This window comes from Thunnus albacares, chromosome 8 (genome assembly GCF_914725855.1).
Source record: "Thunnus albacares chromosome 8, fThuAlb1.1, whole genome shotgun sequence".
In the NCBI taxonomy this organism is placed as follows: Eukaryota; Metazoa; Chordata; class Actinopteri; order Scombriformes; family Scombridae; genus Thunnus; species Thunnus albacares.
This window is the reverse complement of record NC_058113.1, coordinates 15,559,843-15,566,319: the sequence shown is the minus strand read 5'-3', so window position 1 is coordinate 15,566,319 and position 6,477 is coordinate 15,559,843.

The window sequence follows — 6,477 nt, the reverse complement described above, 5'->3', positions numbered from 1 at the left end:
GAAAACTTGTGCAGACGGTAACATTATCTCAGTTGAACACTTGACAGTTTGAGCACATCCATAGCAGGTTAGTTTCAGGGCATTAGTTGTCATGGTAACAAATACAGTAATCCTGGTTTCTGTAAAAGGGGCTTTTCTATGAGCCCAGGTCTTGGAAAAGAAAATGTAAAATATCCCTGAATTCAAAACTTTTAATTGGCTCGACTTTCAGCCTTTAACTGGCTGAGCTTCATATATGTGCCGCATAACCATAATAATGTGAAACTGTTTGCTTTGATCATCGTATCATGTACTTGTAACTATTGTAATCTTGAGCCAAAACAATATTTTGATCCAGTTCCAGGGTTTTCAGTTCCAGAGAGGTAACTAAAACTCTGGATCTGTTACCATGGTAACTGACTGTGACCTTAACCTGCTCGCTGGCAGGTTTTCTTCAACAAACCCTGAGTTGCTCTCTGTCTCCTCCCCCTTACAGAGTTTCATTTCCTCATTCATTCATCCACTATCAAAGCACATGCATTAGTGGATGTTTACTGTGTATCAGAATCAAAATCCTGGTTGGATGTTACTCAAGGACTAAAGTTACCACTTTTATGCATTTCTTTGAACAGCAGTGTTTGCCCTCACACTCAAATATTACACAGTGTGAATTCACCCTCAGCTCAGAATAAATTTCTGCAAGTCCTTCTTTTTGTTTTATAACACTGACTGTGCACACATGACAGCTATCAGTTTATTTATATAGCGCATTTCAACGAGGCAATTCAAAGTTCTTCACATAGAACATAAAAGGCAACAAGACAGAATGTAAAAACAACACAAAGCAATATGAAAAGACATTTAAATACAATTAAAAAGATTTAAATTGGAAAAAAAAGTTAAAACAGAATAAGAGGAGAGGAGAGTAACAGGAGAGTAAGTTACAGCGCAGTGTAAGCCTCAAATTTGATTTAAGAAAAGGCAGCGGCAAACAGAAAAGTCCTCAGCCTTGATTAAGAACTGAGGGTTGCAGCAGACCTGCAGTTCTCTGGGAGTTTATTCCATATATGTGGAGCATAAAAACTGAATGCTGCTTCTCCATGTTAAAATATATTAAAGCAGTTCCTGCACTGAAATGTTTATTGCACATAATGTGTAATCTAAGTTTAAATTTAAAGAATCAATATGAAGCTTTAGACACATAGGATCAGTGAATAATTATCTCTGTCACTTAGGATGTGATTAGTCGCACTGATGGAACATCATTCTTATAATATTGGAGATTATATGTTAATATTTCTGAGTGAACGGATCAAGCAGCATCACTGAATGCTGTTGAGCCAAGATACAATCTTGCAAATCTTGCCTATTGTATTTTAACCTTGATGCCTTTTCAAGTGAAAATCACCAAACACATTATAACTGGATCAGATTGTGAGCTTACAGTCATGTCTCTATGTCTTTGGTCTATGTATTTTTTAATCTTTAACTATATTTTTCATCTTCATTTGCTTCCTCCTGTATTTTGTCCCTGTCAGATTAAAGCTGAACAAATATATTTAAAATGTAATGTAAGCTACAGTCTAATACACAGTCAGGTTCCACTTTAATATCCATTAAGGAAATGTAAGTCTAATAAATTATGAATTACTGGACAACACTGAATAAAACGTATTTGTGTAAACTTATTGACTCTTTTCCCTGCTCTGAGTCACTCAGGCTCTTTTTTTTAAAGATAAATGTGCACCACCTGCATACACATGCATTAATATTTCTACGCCCACTGGATTAAAATGGAGGCTCTACCTTTTATTTACTTGTTGCCATGGTGAATGGTAGTGTAGGAGCTCCATCAATTTTTTTTTTTTTCATTCACCAGGCACACACTTAACTCAGACTGAACATACTTAGAGTTGATTGAACTGACTCTGATCAGCTGTTCTGGAACCAAAAACTCAGAGTTTCCCATCTCAGCCCTCATCAACTCAGACTTCAGAGTTGGGCTCAGAGTTTGTTAAACTTGCTTTCTGGAATGGACCCCTAGTCTCTCTCTCAGCCAATCAACTAGTGCCTGCCACTGACAAGTAAAATCCTGATGCACTGGACCAGATCAGGAGACTCAAGAGCAACCCTGTGATCTTCTCTGGCAGACAAGAGAAATTTTTACTCTAATAGAAAAACTCTACTCAGCTAACAAGTGATGATTTAAAACAAACAGCTTGACAAAATGAGGATTTGGTTGATGAGGTTTTACTGTACAAGCAGGTCAAAGATTTGCCCATAGTGACAACAAGCTGCAGGGAAAACTGTCTCTTCTGCCTCTTCCTGTCATTAGTGCTCCTTTGAGCACATTTAAATATATGTAGTCTGTCCAGCAGAGCTTAAGTTAATTCTCATTATCTTTCACTGTGCCACAGGATGTACTACGTTACATGTCATGGCCAAGATATTTTTCTCTTAGCTGGAGAAACTGACTAAAGACCAATGTGCCAACTTCATGGATTGTGAGTAAGCAACAATCCAGTACCTGGGACGAAATAGCGCTGTGAGGAGGAGTGGTTCTTGTCAAACTACTATGGGGGCAACTGAACAGTGGCTATCTAAGGGCAATGAGAGGTATGCATATTATTTTATATTAGAGCGTTTACACTTCTTACCACTGATTTTGCATGTGCAATGAGCATTTCATTGACATTGTCTTGCTCGTAATTTGATTTCTCAGTTCAAGTTCAGCCAAATTTTTCATCTGTTAATTTTTTTTATTTTTATTTTTTTTCTATTTATATCCATATGTCAGTTTGCAGTTTATCTCATTTTAAGAATGAAACAAAAGGACTAATAATCACCAGGCTCAAGTGGGTATCAAACACTGAGGTCCACAACAGGACAAGGTAGAGTCAGTTTTATTTCTTCAGAGGCTCAGATCCTTTGGTATGTGCAGAATGTTCTTGTCTTTATGTATTTGCCTGCATTATCTCTTAAGCTGTTATTTAAAGGTCATACTATCCAGGGCAATAGCAACCATGAACCATTCAGTACATCCAAACCACTACATAGCACTCTAATCAACCAGAAGAGGATTTTTAAACATAGCTCTCCAAGAAAAGTTGCAGGTCATTCAGTACTTTATCTTTTCCCAGCCTGGAGAGTGGAGATGCAATCTCAACCTGTGTTGTTAAATTGTTTTATGTGTTTCATATTTCATTTGAGCTCAAGGATCTATCTATTTATCAGCCTATGTCTAACCTGCTGGCATTATGTTATTATGCACAATTGTATATAAGTCGAAGCTATGTTGTATAAATGTTATGTTCACATTTGAACAGATTGAGCAACTAAGCGACAAGAGAATTAGAAAACTTAAATCACCGTCAGACTATTTATTAAGTTTGTCATTACCATTGTTGCCTTGTGACTGCTAGAAGGCGAGGAGCTCGCCCTCTGCAACATTCAAGAGCTGTTAGAAAATCTGAACTTACAAAACCAACCTGACAAAGTGAAAATTTGGATGAAAATCTAATGATCAAAGTGATGTTTACAGTAAGCTTAATAAATACATCATCAGTTACTGATGTTCTTAGTTTTAACTATACTATGGCTCATACAAAAGAAATGCACATAAATGTGTCTTTTTAGTCACTTCCAGCTCTTCCAGGCTTTTCCCAAGATCATGGAGATTCACTGTGTGCTGAATCTGCTCCAGGGTCACCTCCCAGGTGCTTGATACTGCAGCATCTCCAAGAAGATGCCTGGGGGGCATCCTTATTAAGTGCCCCAACAACTTCTCTTGCTTCTTTTACATGTCGATAAACAGCACTTCAGTCCTCTCTGGTTGCTGCTCCTCCCCCGATCGTGCATACTGTCGGCCAGCCCAAACGAAAGAAATCTTATCTTAGCTATTTACAATGTCATTCTTTCTGGTAGTACCTATATCTTCTGACCACAGGTGAAGGTTGGTGCATCAACCGGTAAATCAAGAGCCTTGTTTTATGGCTATGGTCTCTCCTCACCCCCACAGTTAATGATACAATGGCTACATTACCTGTTGCTGAATGGCAAAACTTTCCCTCGGTCATGAGTAAGACATCAAGACACTTGAACTTCTACACTTGGGGCAGCTGATCTATTATCTTAATGTATAGCAAACCGTAAAGAACTATGGCTTCATATTGGTATAAGTTTATCAAGGCTACATTATCAACTGAGCTAAGTGGGCTAGTGCCCAAGGGCCCTAGACCTTCAGGAGGGCAAATAAAACCCTAGTGGGTAAATCCAGGCTTGAGGGTTACTATTATTTTTTAAGGGAATAAAAAATAGTAATGTATCCATTAATGGATTGAAATAAATTAAGGTATTTTTGAACATATCTTTATTATTGATTATGCATTCATTATCTTATTCACACATACACAGATTTTACATTTATATACCCCCACCCCAGTCCCTCTGAACACTCCCCTCTCCTAACACAGTCACATAGTACAGCAGTCTTAGTTCACAAGCATGGTGGGATATCATAAATAATAAAAAATTGAAGTATTAAAGTAATGGGTTATTTGCATGGTTTAAGGGTTTTTAACAGGTAAAAAAAATAAATGGTGTGTTTTCAGTGGTAAATTAAAAGGCAATTACAGTTTTTTTAAGGGATTCCTGTTTCATAGTGCCTGACACCACAGTGACGCAAATCTCTGGGTCCATAGCACACACAGCTTTTTATGGCTTCTATTTTGACATAACTGTTCAAATTGTGATCATGCAAAAGATTAAGTCCCCAACCCCAGAGAAGACAATGGAGAAATAATGTATGTCTACTCCCTGACATATGCAGTCAAGGGTATGGAATGTAATTGTTCTGTGGCAAATCATTGAACAATACAAGCCCACCCTGCATGAACTGAGAACTATGTCACAGTAGAAATTGAAACTGAAATGGGGGAGAGTTCAGGGAGACTTCCCTGATGAGGATCATGACATGATGATTATGACATGAGGGTTGGTGCTGAATACAGAATGGCTGTTGATGGATTGTGTGAGAGACTAAGAAACACTTTCCAAATGACCATGCGCTGGTATGCTATAAAGGCATGCAAACAACAAACATAGTCCTTCACTGATTACCTACTAAGACTGAATAAGTTTTTCACAGGCAACTATCACAAAGAAAGCAGAGCAGATGGACCCAAATGCAGGAGACGGCAGGCAGACAGGATCAAAAGTAGAACTACTTATAGGGCCAAGTGGCCTGGAGGCTGAACAGGAACAGGGCAGCAGGGGCAGAGCAGGAGACCTCAGGTGGACAGCCTGGGGGCTGGACCGATGGGCGCAACAGATCCAGAGGGCGACCAGGATGGAGGACTGAGGGGTGGAGCAGGTCTGGAGAGTGACCAGAAGGCAGGACAGATGGCCAGGATCACTCCAGAGGGCAATCAGGAGTCAGGATAGACAACCGGTGTCACTCCGGAAGGTGACCAAGAGGCAGGACAGATGTGTGGAGCCACCCTAGAGGTTGAGGAGAAGGATGACCAGACCAGTGGAGTCACTCTGGAGGACAGGCAGGAGGATGACCAGATATGCGGAGCCACTCTGGAGGATGACCAGACTCCAAGACAGATGGGCAGAACTGCTCAGGAGGTTGACCAGACTCCAGGACAGATGGGCAGAACCACTTGGGAGGTCAACCAGACAGTAGGATGGATGGGCAGAACTGCTCCGGTGGTTAACCAGATGCCAGGACAGATGGGTGGACTTGACCAGAAGGCAGGTGTCTGGTTGGGCATCAGCCAAGACATTCAACTGAAGGTCTTGAAGGTCTGGCTGTGGGTCAGAGGAAGTGACCAACCAGAGGTCTGGCTGGGTGTCGGCAGAGGTGGCTGACTGCTGAAGCTCTGGCAGAAGGTCAGCAGAGATGGCCAACTGCTGAAGGTCTGGCTGGAAGTCAGCTTGGACAGCCATCTATTAAAGGTCTGCCAGGGTGTTGACAGAGACAGCCGAAGGCTGGGGCTCTAGCAGGGCATCAATGGGTACAGTTGACAGCTGGGGAACTGGCTGCTGAGCAGGCTGTGTCAGCCTGGAAACAGACAGGTAAGCCGGTGGAGCCAGGGAAACAGGAGGCTGCTTAGGCACAGCCACAGGGGACTGCTGCAGTTCATCAGGAACAGGAGACAGCTGCAGCTCAGCAGGAACAGGGGATTGCTGCAGCTCAGCAGGAACAGGGGATTGATGTAGCTCAGCAGGAGCAGGGGGTTGCTGCAGCTCACCAGGAACAGGGGATTGCTGCAGCTCAGCAGGCACAGGAGACAGCTGCACTTAGGAACTGGAGACAACTGCAGTTCAGGAACTGGAGACTGCTGTAGTTCAGGAACTGGAGACTGCTGTAGTTCAGGAACTGGAGACTGCTGTAGTTCAGGAACTGGAGACTGCTGCACTTAGGAACTGGAGACAACTGCAGTTCAGGAACTGGAGACTGCCGTAGCTCAGGAACTGGAGACTTCCGCAGCT